At 41.4% G+C, this 14,588-nt stretch overlaps 2 non-coding genes across 2 annotated transcripts; both read right to left on the reverse strand.

Annotated features, from left to right (window-relative positions):
- Positions 1-212: 212 nt before the first annotated feature.
- On the reverse strand, positions 213-320 carry LOC148571641 (small nucleolar RNA R71). Its single transcript, XR_015908058.1, has one exon. It is a non-coding gene; the product is annotated as a small nucleolar RNA R71 (small nucleolar RNA).
- Positions 321-10,244: 9,924 nt separating this feature from the next.
- Positions 10,245-10,348, reverse strand: LOC148571642 (small nucleolar RNA R71). Its single transcript, XR_015908857.1, has one exon. It is a non-coding gene; the product is annotated as a small nucleolar RNA R71 (small nucleolar RNA).
- Positions 10,349-14,588: the final 4,240 nt, after the last annotated feature.

Raw genomic sequence — 14,588 nt, forward strand, 5'->3', positions numbered from 1 at the left:
CTTTTCAGTTCTTAACTGAGTTCTTGCAGATCTGTGATACTGTTAATTCCAATGGGGTTGACCCCGAGGTCTACAGGCTTATGCTTTTCCCGTTTGCTGTAAGAGACAGAGCTAGAGTATGGTTGGACTCTCAACCTGAAGATAGCCTGAACTCTTGGGATAAGCTGGTCACGGCTTTCTTAGCCAAGTTCTTTCCTCCTCAAAAGCTTAGTAAGCTTAGAGTGGATGTTCAAACCTTCAGACAGAAAGAAGGTGAATCCCTCTATGAAGCTTGGGAGAGATACAAGCAACTGACCAAAAAGTGTCCTTCTGACATGCTTTCAGAATGGACCATCCTGGATATATTCTATGATGGTCTGTCTGAATTAGCTAAGATGTCGTTGGATACTTCTGGAGGTGGATCCATTCACCTAAAGAAAACGCCTGCAGAAGCTCAAGAACTCATTGACATGGTTGCTAATAACCAGTTCATGTACACTTCTGAGAGGAATCCTGTGAGTAATGGGACGCCTCAGAAGAAGGGAGTTCTTGAAATTGATACTCTGAATGCCATATTGGCTCAGAACAAAATATTGACTCAGCAAGTCAATATGATTTCTCAGAGTCTGAATGGAATGCAAGCTGCATCCAATAGTACTCAAGAGGCATCTTCTTAAGAAGAAGCTTATGATCCTGAGAACCCTGCAATAGCAACAAAAGCCTATAATCCCTCATGGAGAAATCACCCAAATCTCTCATGGAAGGATCAACAAAAGCCTCAACAAAGCTTTAATAATGGTGGAAGAAACAGGTTTAGCAATAGCAAACCTTTTCCATCATCCACTCAGCAACAGACAGAGAGTTCTGAGCAGAATCCAACTAGCTTAGCAAATATAGTCTCTGATCTATCTAAGGCCATTGTGAGTTTCATGAATGAAACAATGTCCTCCATTAGAAATTTGGAAGCACAAGTGGGCCAGCTAAGTAAAAGAATCACTGAAACCCCTCCTAGTGCTCTCCCAAGCAATATAGAAGAGAATCCAAAAGGAGAGTGCAAGGCCATTGAATTGATTACCATGGCCGAACCTGTAAGGGAGGGAGAGGACGTGAATCCCAGTGAGGAAGACCTCCTGAGACGTCCAGAGATCAATAAGGAGCTTCCTTCTGAGGAACCAAAGGACTCTGAGGCTCATCTGGAGACCATAGAGATTCCATTAAACCTCCTTATGCTATTCATGAGCTCTGATGAATATTCTTCTTCTGAAGAGAATGAAGATGTTACTGAAGAGCAAGTTGCCAAGTACCTTGGTGCAATCATGAAGCTGAATGCCAAATTATTTGGTAATGAGACTTGGGAAGATGAACCTCCCTTGCTCATCAATGAACTGAGTGATATGGATCAACTGACATTGCCTCAGAAGAAACAGGATCCTGGAAAGTTCTTATTACCTTGTACCATAGGCACCATGGCCTTTGAAAAGGCTCTATGTGACCTTGGGTCAGGGATAAACCTCATTCCACTATCTGTAATGGAGAAATTGGGAATCTTTGAGGTGCAAGCTGCCAGAATCTCATTAGAGATGGTAGATAACTCAAGAAAACAAGCTTATGGACAAGTAGAGGACGTGTTAGTAAAGGTTGAAGGCCTTTACATCCCTGCTGATTTCATAATCCTAGACACTGGGAAGGATGAGGATGAATCCATCATCCTTGGAAGACCCTTCCTAGCACAGCAAGAGCTGTGATTGATGTGGACAGAGGAGAGTTGGTCCTTCAACTAAATGAGGAAAACCTTGTGTTTAAAACTCAAGGATCTCCTTCTGTAACAATGGAAAGGAAGCATGAAAAGATTCTCTCAGTACAGAGTCAACTAAAGCCCCCACAGTCAAACTCTAAGTTTGGTGTTGGGAGGCCTCAGCCAAACTCTAAGTTTGGTGTTGATCTCTCATATCCAAACTCTAAGTTTGGTGTTGGGAGTCTATAAAATTGACCTGATCACCTGTGTGGCTCCATGAGAGCCCACTGTCAAGCTATTGACATTAAAGAAGCGCTTGTTGGGAGGCAACCCAATATTTATTTATCTAATTTTATTTTTATTTTTATTGTTCTTTCATGTTTTATTAGGTTCATGATCATGTGGAGTCACAAAATAAATACAAAAATTAAAAACAGAATCAAAAATAGCAGAAGAAAAGTCACACCCTGGAGGAAGGACTTACTGGCGTTTAAACGCCAGTAAGGAGCATCTGGCTGGCGTTCAACACCAGAATAGAGCATGGATCTGGCATTGAACGCCAGAAACAGGCAACATCCTGGCATTCAAATGCCAGGAATGCACCCTGAGAAGAGCTGGCGCTGAACGCCAGAAACAAGCATAGAACTGGCGTTCAACGCCAGAAACATGCTGCATCTGGGCGTTGAACGCCCAGAACAAGCATCAATTCAGCGTTTAAACGCCAGAATTGCATGCAAAGGCGTTTTACATGCCTAATTGGTGCAGGGATGCAAATCCTTGACACCTCAGGATCTATGGACCCCACATGATCATCTCAGCATCTGTGGACCCCACAGGATCCCCACCTACCTCCACTCATATTCTTCCCTCTTCTCAACACTCACCATTCCCAATAAACACCCTTCCCCAAAACCCTTCACCAATCACCTCAATCTCTCTTCCCTATTACCCCTTCACCACTCACATCCATCCATTCTTCCCTATAAACCCCACCTACCTTCAAAATTCAAAATCACTTTCCCACCCAAAACCCACCCCATATGGCCGAACCTACTCCCTATCCCCTCACTATATAAACACCTCAATCCCTCCTTCATTTTCAAACAACACAACCCTATCTTCTTTACCTTGGCCGAATACACCCCCCTCCCTCTCCTCTATATTTTCTCTTCTTCTACTTCTTTTCTTTCTTCTCTTGCTCGAGGGCGAGCAATATTCTAAGTTTGGTGTGGTAAAAGCATAAGCTTTTTATTTTTCCATTACCATTGATGGCACCTAAGACCGGAGAAACCTCTAGAAAAGGGAAAGGGAAGACAAAAGCTTCCACCTCCGAGTCATGGGAGATGGAAAGATCCATCTCCAAAGCCCATCAAGACCACTTCTATGATGTTGTGGCCAAGAAGAAGGTGATCCCTGAGGTCCCTTTCAAACTCAAGAAAAATGAGTATCCAGAGATCCGACATGAGATCTAAAGAAGAGGTTGGGAAGTTCTAACCAACCCCATTCAACAAGTCGAAATCCTAATAGTTCAAGAGTTCTATGCCAATGCATGGATCACTAGGAACCATGATCAAAGTAAGAACCCGAACCCAAAGAATTATCTTACCATGGTTCGGGGGAACTACTTAGATTTCAGTCTGGAAAATGTAAGGCTGGCGTTCAACTTGCCAATGATGGAAGAAAACGCACGCCCCTACACAAGAAGAGTCAACTTTGATCAAAGGTTGGACCAAGTCCTCATGGACATATGTGTGGAAGGAGCTCAATGGAAGATTGACTCAAAAGGCAAACCGGTTCAACTAAGAAGATTGGACCTTAAGCCTGTAGCTAGAGGATGGTTGGAGTTCATTCAACGCTCAATCAGTCCCACTAGCAACCGGTCTGAAGTCACTATAGACCGGGCCATCATGATCCATAGTATCATGATTGGGGAGGAAGTGGCGGTTCATGAGATTATACCTCAAGAACTCTACAAGGTGGCTGACAAGTCTTCCATTGTGGCAAGGTTAGCCTTTCCTCACCTCATTTGCCATCTATGCAACTCGGCTGGGATTGACATAGAGGGAGATATCCTCATTGATGAGGACAAGCCCATCACTAAGAAAAGGATGGAGCCAACAAGAGAGCCTATTCATGGATCTCAAGGGATGCATGAAGAAGCTCATCACCAAGAAATCCCTGAGATGCCTCAAGGGATGCACTTTCCTCCACAGAATTTTTGGGAGCAAATCAACACCTCCCTAGGAGAACTGAGTTCCAACATGGGACAACTAAGGGTGGAACATCAAGAGCACTCCATCATCCTCCATGAAATTAGAGAAGATCAAAGAGCAATGAGGGAGGAGCAACAAAGACAAGGAAGAGACATAGAAGAGCTCAAGGACATCATTGGTTCCTCAAGGAGAAAACTCCACCATCACTAAGGTGGACTCATTCCTTGTTCTTAAATTTTCTGTTTTTCGTTTTTTTTATGCTAAATGTTTATTTATGTTTGTGTCTTATTACATGATCATTAGTATCTAAGTGTCTATGACTTAAAGTAGTGAATATGAATCCATCACTTCTCTTAAATGAAAAATGTTTTAATTACAAAAGAACAAGAAGTACATGGTTTCGAATTCATCCTTGAAACTAGTTTAATTATTTTGATGTGGTGACAATACTTTTTGTTTTCTGAATGAATACTTGAACAGTGCATATATCTTTTGAAGTTGTTGTTTATGAATATTAAATATGTTGGCCCTTGAAGAATAAGGAAAAAGGAGAAATGTTATCTGAAAAATCATAAAAATGATTCTTGAAGCAAGAAAAAGCAGTGAATACAGAAAGCTTGCGAAAAGAAAAAATGGCGAAAAAAATAAAAAAAAAGAAAAAGAAAAAGCAAGCAGAAAAAGCCAAAAGCTCTTAAAACCAAAAGGCAAGAGCAAAAAGCCAGTAGCCCTTAAAACCAAAAGGCAAGGGTAAATAAAAAGGATCCAAGGCTTTGAGCATCAGTGGATAGGAGGGCCTAAAGGAATAAAATCCTGGCCTAAGCGGCTAAACTAAGCTGTCCCTAACCATGTGCTTGTGGCGTGAAGGTGTCAAGTGAAAACTTGAGACTGAGCAGTTAAAGTCAAGGTCCAAAGCAAAAGTAGAGTGTGCTTAAGAACCCTGGACACCTCTAATTGGGGACTTTAGCAAAGCTGAGTCACAATCTGAAAAGGTTCACCCAGTTATGTGTCTGTGGCATTTATGTATCCGGTGGTAATACTGGAAAACAAAGTGCTTAGGGACACGGCCAAGAGTCATAAAGTAGCTGTGTTCAAGAATCAACATACTGAAACAGGAGAATCAATAACACTATCTGAACTCTGAGTTCCTATAGATGCCAATCATTCTGAACTTCAATGGATAAAGTGAGATGCCAAAACTATTCAAGAGGCAAAAAGCTACACGTCCCGCTCATCTGATTGGAGCTATGTTTCATTGATAGTTTGGAATTTATAGTATATTCTCTTCTTTTTATCCTATTTGATTTTCAGTTGCTTGGAAACAAGCAACAATTTAAGTTTGGTGTTGTGATGAGCGGATAATTTATACGCTTTTTGGCATTATTTTTACATAGTTTTCAGTATGATTTAGTTAGTTTTTAGTATATTTTTATTAGTTTTTAATTAAAAATCACATTTCTGGACTTTACTATAAGTTTGTGTATTTTTCTGTGATTTCAGGTATTTTCTGGCTGAAATTGAGGAACCTGAGCAAAAATCAGATTCAGAGGTTGAAGAAGGACTGCAGATGCTGTTGGATTCTGACCTCCCTGCACTCAAAGTGGATTTTCTGGAGCTACAGAACTCCAAACGGCGTGCTTCTAATTGCGTTGGAAATTAGACATCCAGGGCTTTCCAGCAATATATAATAGTCTATACTTTGCATTGAACGCCAGTTCCAAGTTGCAGTCTGGCGTTCAGTGCCAGAAACAAGTTGCAAAGTGGAGTTCAACGCCAGAAACACGTCACAAACTGGCGTTCAACTCCAAGAATGACCTCTCCATGTGTAAACTTCAAACTCAGCCCAAGCACACACTAAGTGGGCCCCGAAAGTGGATTTCTGCATCATTTACTCATTTCTGTAAACCCTAGTAACTAGTTTAGTATAAATAGGACTTTTTACTATTGTATTTACATCTTTAGTTTTCATCTTTAGATCACGTTTGGGGGCTGGCCATTTGGCCATGCCTGAACCTCATCACCTATGTATTTTCAACGGTAGAGTTTCTACACACCATAGATTAAGGTGTGGAGCTCTGCTGTTCCTCTCGAATTAATACAAAGTACTACTGTTTTTCTATTCAATTCAACTTATTCCGCTTCTAAGATATTCATTCGCACTTTAACATGAATGTGATGATCGTGACACTCATCATCATTCCCTATGAACGTGTGCCTGACAACCACTTTCGTTCTACCTTCGATTGAATGAGTATCTCTTGGATTTCTTAATCAGAATCTTCGTGGTATAAGTTAGAACCCATGGATGGCCATTCTTGAGATCCAAAAAGTCTAAACCTTGTCTGTCGTATTTCGAGTAGGATCCGGGAAGGGATGACTGTGACGAGCTTCAAACTCGTGAGTGATAGGCGTAGTGACAGACACAAAAAGATGGTGAATCCTATTCCAGTATGATCGAGAACCTCCAGATGATTAGCCATGCAGTGACAGCGCATCAGACCATTTTCACAGAGAAGACGGGATGTAGCCACTGACAACGGTGATGCCCAATATACAGCTTGCCATGGAAAGGAGTAGGATTGATTGGATGAAGACAGCAGGAAAGCAGAGGTTCAGAGGAACAAAAGCATCTCTATACGCTTATCTGAAATTATCACCAATGAATTACATAAGTACCACTATCCTATTTTATGTTTTATTTATCTTTTACTTATCAATTCATAAAATCAGTTGAATTCGCCTGACTGAGATTTACAAGGTGACCATAGCTTGCTTCATACCGACAATCTCCGTGGGATCGACCCTTACTCACGTAAGGTTTATTACTTGGACGACCCAGTGCACTTGCTGGTTAGTTGTACGAAGTTGTGAAACAAAATTAAGAATATGAACGTGCGTATGAAGTTTTTAGCACCGTTACCAAGGAAGTAAAGATCACAATTTGGCACAACATATCACATTGTCGGTTCAACTGCCAACCCGACACATCTCCATGGAGACGTCGCCCTTCGGATTACTCATATGGGAACCCACGAGATATAGTGTCTGGATCACTGTCCAGGTACCGGCGCCTGCTCGCCTATAGGTCCGAAGGGATGTGAGCGGGATACTCTTGCCACAGACTGATGCCAAGGCATCTTAGGCTAGTTTCACTAGCATTTTTCTGTTAGTTTTAGTTGTTTTATGCATTTTCTTGAGCTTAAAGTAACCAAGAATGGTTAAATGAATAACAAAGCAATGAACCATCCAAACAGTATGATTTTGATGCAAATTCCATGAGTTTTTAGTTATATTACTTGAATGCTATGAATGGAAGATTCTCATGAAAATTTGCAAGACTTTGATGCAGTTGTTTGGATGATTTCAGGAAAGAAGAGGCTAGGCAAGGAAGCAACAAAAATCAATAAAGGAAGCTTGAATATCACATGTGGAGTTTAAGCTCCAGTTTAAGCTTAAACTGGAGCTTAAACGCCAAAATCATGAAAGCTGAGGAAAGGGTGAAAGTGGCGTTTAACCTCCAGTTTAACCTTAAACTGGAAGTTAAACGCCAGAAATGGGAAATGCACCAGGGAGCCATTTCCACGTTTAAGCTCCAGTTTGACCTTAAACTGGAGCTTAAACGTGTTCGACCAAGTTTTCACCTCCAGGGTTGCTTTCTCCTCTTCCACGTTTAAGCTCCAGTTTAACCTTAAACTGGAGCTTAAACGTGTTCGACACCTCCAGGGCTACCTTTCTCCTCTTCCACGTTTAAGCTCCAGTTTAACCTTAAACTGGAGCTTAAACGTGTGACACCTCCAGGGCTACCTTTCTCCTCTTCCACGTTTAAGCTCCAGTTTAACCTTAAACTGGAGCTTAAACGTGTGACACCTCCAGGGCTACCTTTCTCCTCTTCCACGTTTAAGCTCCAGTTTAACCTTAAACTGGAGCTTAAACGTGTTCGACCTCCAGGGCTGCCTTTCCTATCTCCACGTTTAAGCTTCAGTTTAACCTTAAACTGAAGCTTAAACGTGTTCGACTATGTTCGACCTCCAGGGCTGCCTTCTTCCATTTCCACGTTTAAGCTTCAGTTTAACCTTAAACCGAAGCTTAAACGTGCTTCCACAAAAGGCATCACTGGAAGTGTCTGGCGTTTAAGCTGCAGTTTAAGCTTAAACTGCAACTTAAACGCCACTATTGGAAAAGGTTTCTGGGCCAAAAATATTGCAGTTTAAGTTAGCTTTTGAGCACAAACATTAACTTAAACTTACTCTGGTATGAAACCCAATTGAATATCATGGTTTATGGGATTGGGCCTGAAGGATTGATGAGTCTGGAATTTCAATTTGTTGAGTCATGTGTCATTACTTGATTATCACTAAGTTGGCTCAATGAATGTTACAGAATGTGGATCAGCAGCCTCATCAAGATTATGGATCATAAACCCAAAGCAAAAGGAAGGCAGGGAGAGGCCTCAAAGCCCAAGAAACACAACGGAAGCTCAATATAGAAAGTGTATAAATAGGATAGAATTTAAGTGAGGACGGACTTTTACCTTTCATTTGGCTAGTTTTCATACCTTTGTAATTGAATTCAGAGCTATGACTCACTAAACCCCCTTTCATTGGGTTAGGGAGCTCTATTGTAATTCAATGAATCAATAATAGTTTATCTTCTTCTTCAATCTTTTCTCTTGAATTTTGTTAGAAAGCTTCTCGATCTAATTCCATTGGGTAGTTGTCTTGGGAAAGAAACTACCCATAATTGGAATCCTTCGGAACCTTGGGAAAGGAATGGAGGATTCATGCTAGAGAAGCTTTCTCACAGTGAATTGGATTGGGGTTTGGATGGATATTGTGACATGTAATCCTACCAAATTGTGGTTCATGAAACTGTGTGGTATAATCAATGATCGAGCATCATCTCTTCTTATGAACATTTAAACCAAGGGATTGGGAATTTGTTTGTTTTTAGAGAGAATTGGTGAGCCAAGGGATTGGGATCCAATCATATAAGATTGCCAAGCAAAATTCAATGAACGCATTGGTTGAGGAAGAGATAAACATGTTTTGATTCGGAGATCTCAATATCTTCTATAACCCAATGAATTCCCCATTTCTGATTTCCACTTTCTCTTTACATTCTGCAACTCAATTCATGCAATCACCCCCATTCCCTTTTAATTTCAGCAATTTAGCTTCTGCTCTTTAATTCATGCAATTTAAGATTCCGCCATTTCAATTTCTTGCCATTTACGTTTCCCGCCAATTTTACATTCCGCAATTCTCATCTAATTCTTGATTCCGCTCAACTAGACACACTTCTAATCCGAATTGCTCATTCAACCAATCCTTGTGGGATTCGACCTCACTCTATTGTGAGTTTTTACTTGACGATAACTGGTGCACTTGCCGGAAGGAATTTTGCCGATCGTGCAATTTCCTAAATCGTGGCATAACTAGTTTATGCGCATCAAGTTTATGGCGCCGTTGCCGGGGATTGGTTTTCGATTGACAATTCTCCAATTGGAAGTTAACTAGATTGAGCATTTTTTTTTTGCTTTGTTAATTCAGTTCAAGTTATTTGTTGAATTTTAATTTCTGCACTCTGTTACATGCTTTCTTTCTTTATGCCTTTAAATTCAAGCAACTAACTCACTGACTCACTAACTATTTGAATTAATTCCTCAACTGCTCTAACCATACTCTTCCATTAACCAAGAGTATTTTACTTGTTTGTTGCCTGTGCTGTGTTCTTGTATGACAGGTAGGAGAGGAGAGACATCAACTCCTCCATATACCGAACCAGAGAGGACCCTTCATAGACTTAGAAGGGAAGCAAGAGGGAAGAGAGTACTGGGAGAAGAAGAATCTGAAGGAGAATCTGAGGACAATTTTGAGGAAGCTCTAGATCTCAACATGGAAAGAGAAGTTCATAACCATGGGAGAGCTGATGGAAACAATGCCATTCCCGAGAGGAGGGTTCTTGGTTCATACATAAACCCAACATCTGGGAATTGTGGTAGCAGCATTCAGAAACCACCCATTCAGGCCAACAATTTTGAGCTCAAACCACAGCTAATATCACTTGTGGAGAATCATTGTTCATTTGGAGGGAGTGCTAATGAAGACCCAAACCAACATCTCACAAAATTCCTGAGAATTTGCGACACTGTGAAGTCCAATGGAGTCCAGGAAGATGCCTATAAACTGCTTTTGTTCCCATTTTCCCTTAGGGACAAGGCAGCTAAGTGGCTGGAATCATTCCCAAGGGGGAGCCTAACAACATGGGATGAGGTGGAAAGCAAGTTTCTGGCACGTTTCTACCCCCCACAAAAGGTCAATAGGCTTCGATCTGAAGTTCAGACTTTTAGACAACAAGATGGTGAAACTCTCTACGAGGCATGGGAGAGGTTCAAGGATTTGACAAGGAAATGCCCACCAGACATGTTCCATGACTGGGTGCAATTGCACATTTTCTATGATGGACTTTCTTATAAATCAAGGAAGGCTGTAGACCATTCATCAGGAGGTTCATTGAACAGGAAGAAGACTGTGGAAGAAGCCATTGAAGTGATTGAGACAGTGGCTGAGAATGAGTACTACTATGCATCAGAGAGACACAACACTAAGGGAGTCATGGAGCTGAACCATGTTGATACAATCCTAGCCCAAAACAAGGTGTTTGCCAAGCAACTAGCAGAGCTCACCAGGAAATTAGAAACAAAGCAAGTGGCTGCGATACACACACAAGATCAAGAGGAAGAAAGCACTGAAGGAGGTGATTGGGAAGAGGCCAATTATGTAGGAAATCAACAAAGGCAACCATATGATCCACATTCCAACACTTACAACACAGGCTGGAAAAACCACCCAAACTTTGGGTGGGGGAACCAGCAAAACCAACATAACAAGTCCACATACCAAAACCCCAACCAAAGAGCATACCAAGCCACACAAAACACTTACTCCCAACCATCATATCAAGGCCAAAATAATCGACCTACCCAACCTAATCCGAACCAACAATTTCAAGATCAATTAAACAGGATAGAAGGAATGCTTGCAACCATGGGTCAAGACATAACCGAATTGAAAGCTTTTAAGGAAGAAGTAATTTCCAACTTGCAAAACCAAGGAGCTGCCATCCAGAAGTTAGAAAATCAAATTGGGTATTTGTATAAGCAAATCCCTGGGCCAAGTGTTTCTCATGCTGCCAAGGCTATTGCAAGGGAAGAATGTAAAGCCATAACCCTCAGAAGTGGAAAAAAGCTAAAGGAGATCTCAAGTGAACCCACAGAGGATGAAGCAAAGGAAAATGTGAGAGACAAGGAACAGGGACAATCCTTTACACCGTCTGCAACAAGAGAAAAAGAAAAAGAGGTCCTGAAGCCGTATACACCCAAAGCACCATATCCTCAACGTTTGATGAAAGGTGAAAAGGATGGCCACTTCTCCAGATTTTTGGAGATTTTCAAGAAGCTTCAAATCAACATTCCGTTTGCTGAGGCAATAGAGCAAATGCCACTCTATGCAAAATTCTTAAAGGAATTAATGATCAAAAAGAGAAGCTGGAGAAATGAGGAAACTGTGTTGTTGACTGAAGAATGCAGTGCCATCATTCAACACAAATTGCCTCAGAAACTGAAGGATCCAGGCAGTTTTCAAATCCCCTGCATCATAGGAGAAGTCATGGTGGAGAAGGCCTTGTGTGACTTAGGGGCCAGTATCAATTTGATGTCTCTAACAATGATGAGAAGAATGGAGATTGAGGAAGCCAAACCAACAAGAATGGCCCTCCAATTGGCAGATCGAACCTTTAAATTCCCTCATGGGATAGTTGAAGATTTGTTGGTAAAAGTGGGAGATTTCATATTCCCTGCCGATTTTGTGGTATTAGATATGGAGGAAGAAGCCGAAGCTTCAATAATTCTGGGAAGACCCTTCCTGGCTACTGCAGGGGCCATCATAGATGTCCAAAAGGGTGAGCTCACTCTTAGACTGCATGATGAGCAATTGGTGTTTAACGTATTCAAGGCAATGAGCTATCCATCAGAATCACTAAAGGAATGCATGAGGGTGGATGTAGTGGACATTGCAGTACAAGAAACCTTTGAGGAAACAGCAAAGGAAGTGGCAGAGGAGGAGTTCACCAAGGATATTGAAGATAGTGACATCAAGGCTGCTGAAACAACCATGCCAAGCATGCCAGATAGAGTGAAAGAAGAGAAGGAAGCACCAAAACCTGAGCTCAAAGCATTGCCCTCTAATCTCAAGTATGCATACTTGGGTAGTAATGAGAGCTATCCTGTTATCATTAGCGCTGCCCTGAGCCAAGAACAGGAAGAAAAATTGATCAATGTGCTACAAACTCATCAAGACGCCATTGGATGGACCCTAGCTGATTTGAAGGGGATAAGTTCATCCATATGCATGCATAAAATCTTGTTAGAAGAGGATGCTAGACCCTACATTCAAGCTCAGAGAAGATTGAATCCTGTCATGAAAGAAGTGGTACAAAAGGAGGTCATGAAGTTATGGCAGGCAGGGGTAATCTACCCCATTTCTGATAGCCCATGGGTTAGTCCCATCCATGTAGTGCCCAAGAAAGGTGGCATAACTGTGGTGCCAAATGAGAGGAACAAACTCATACCCACAAGAACTGTCACTGGGTGGAGGATGTGCATAGACTACAGGAAGCTCAATGAAGCCACCAGAAAAGATCATTTCCCACTCCCATTCATGGATCAGATGCTTGAAAGGCTTGCAGGACATGCTTACTATTGCTTTCTGGATGGATACTCAGGCTATAATCAAATAGTAGTTGATCTTAGAGATCAAGAGAAAACATCATTTGTTTGTCCATATGGAGTTTTTGCTTATAGACGCATGCCCTTTGGATTGTGCAATGCACCTGCCACTTTCCAAAGATGCATGCTGTCCATCTTTTCAGACATGATTGAAAAATTTATTGAGGTTTTCATGGATGATTTTTCTGTGTTTGGAGATTCTTTTCCTAGCTGCCTACACCACCTTGCCTTGGTGCTTAAGAGATGCCAAGAGACCAACCTAGTATTAAACTGGGAAAAGTGTCATTTCATGGTCACAGAAGGAATAGTCCTTGGCCACAAAATCTCGAATAGAGGCATTGAGGTGGACAGAGCTAAGGTGGAACTCATTGAAAAATTACCTCCACCAAGTAATGTCAAGGCAATTAGGAGTTTTTTGGGACACGCTGGCTTTTACAGAAGGTTTATTAGAGACTTTTCTAAAATAGCCAAACCTTTGAGTAACTTGCTTGTCTCTGATACACCCTTTGTATTTGATAAAAATTGCATGATAGCCTATGAACTTTTGAAGCAAAAACTTTCCTTTGCACCTATCATTGCCCCACCTGATTGGAACTTACCTTTTGAACTGATGTGTGATGCATCAAACCTTGCTGTTGGGGCAGTGTTAGGACAAAGGAAAGACAATTTGGTACATGTGATTTATTATGCCAGTAAGGTCTTGAATGATAACCAAAGGAATTACACAACCACTGAAAAAGAACTCTTGGCAATAGTCTTTGCATTTGACAAATTTAGATCCTATCTCATTGGATCTAAAGTCATTGTCTTCACTGATCATTCAGCTTTAAAATACTTACTTGCTAAACAAGAATCCAAACCAAGACTTATTAGATGGGTTCTTTTGTTGCAGGAATTTGACATTGAAATCAAAGACAAGAAGGGTGTAGAGAACAAGGTGGCAGACCATTTATCAAGGATACCATGTGAAGAAGGAAGCGCACAAAGCACACATATAAATGAGTGCTTTCCTGATGAACAACTCATGGTAATTCACAAAGCACCCTGGTTTGCAGACATAGCGAACTTCAAGGCCACTGGGAGTTTGCCGTTGGAATTTAATAAGCATCAAAGGAAGAAATTGGTAAATGATGCCAAATACTTCATCTGGGACGAACCATACTTGTTCAAAAAATGTTCGGATGGCATACTCAGAAGATGCATATCAGAGGAAGAAGGAAGGGAAGTCTTATGGGACTGCCATGGCTCCACTTATGGAGGACATTTTGCAGGAGAAAGAACAGCAGCTAAGGTGTTGCAGTGTGGTTTTTATTGGCCCACTATCTTCAAAGATGCAAAGGAACTAGTGAAGCACTGCCATGAATGCCAGAAAGCGGGGAACCTGCCAAGAAGAAATGAAATGCCACAACAATTCATTCTGGAACTTGAATTGTTTGATGTATGGGGGATAGATTTCATGGGACCCTTTCCCACCTCATACTCAAATAATTACATCCTTGTGGCAGTAGACTATGTCTCCAAATGGGTTGAAGCAATAGCAACTCCAACCAATGATAATAAGGTAGTCATGAACTTCCTCAGAAAACACATTTTTTGCCGTTTTGGGGTTCCAAGAACAATCATCAGTGATGGAGGAAGCCACTTCTGCAACAAACCATTAGAGGCATTGCTTCTAAAATATGGAGTCAAACACAAGGTAGCCACACCATACCATCCACAGACGAGTGGGCAAGCCGAAATATCTAATAGGGAACTCAAAAGAATCCTGGAAAAGACTGTGGGAACTTCAAGGAAGGACTGGTCGATTAAGCTAGATGATGCTCTTTGGGCATATAGGACAGCTTTCAAGACACCAATTGGAATGTCTCCTTACCAACTA

This window comes from Arachis ipaensis, chromosome B3, assembly GCF_059453495.1.
Source record: "Arachis ipaensis isolate K30076 ecotype BB chromosome B3, ASM5945349v1, whole genome shotgun sequence".
NCBI classification, from domain to species: Eukaryota; Viridiplantae; Streptophyta; class Magnoliopsida; order Fabales; family Fabaceae; genus Arachis; species Arachis ipaensis.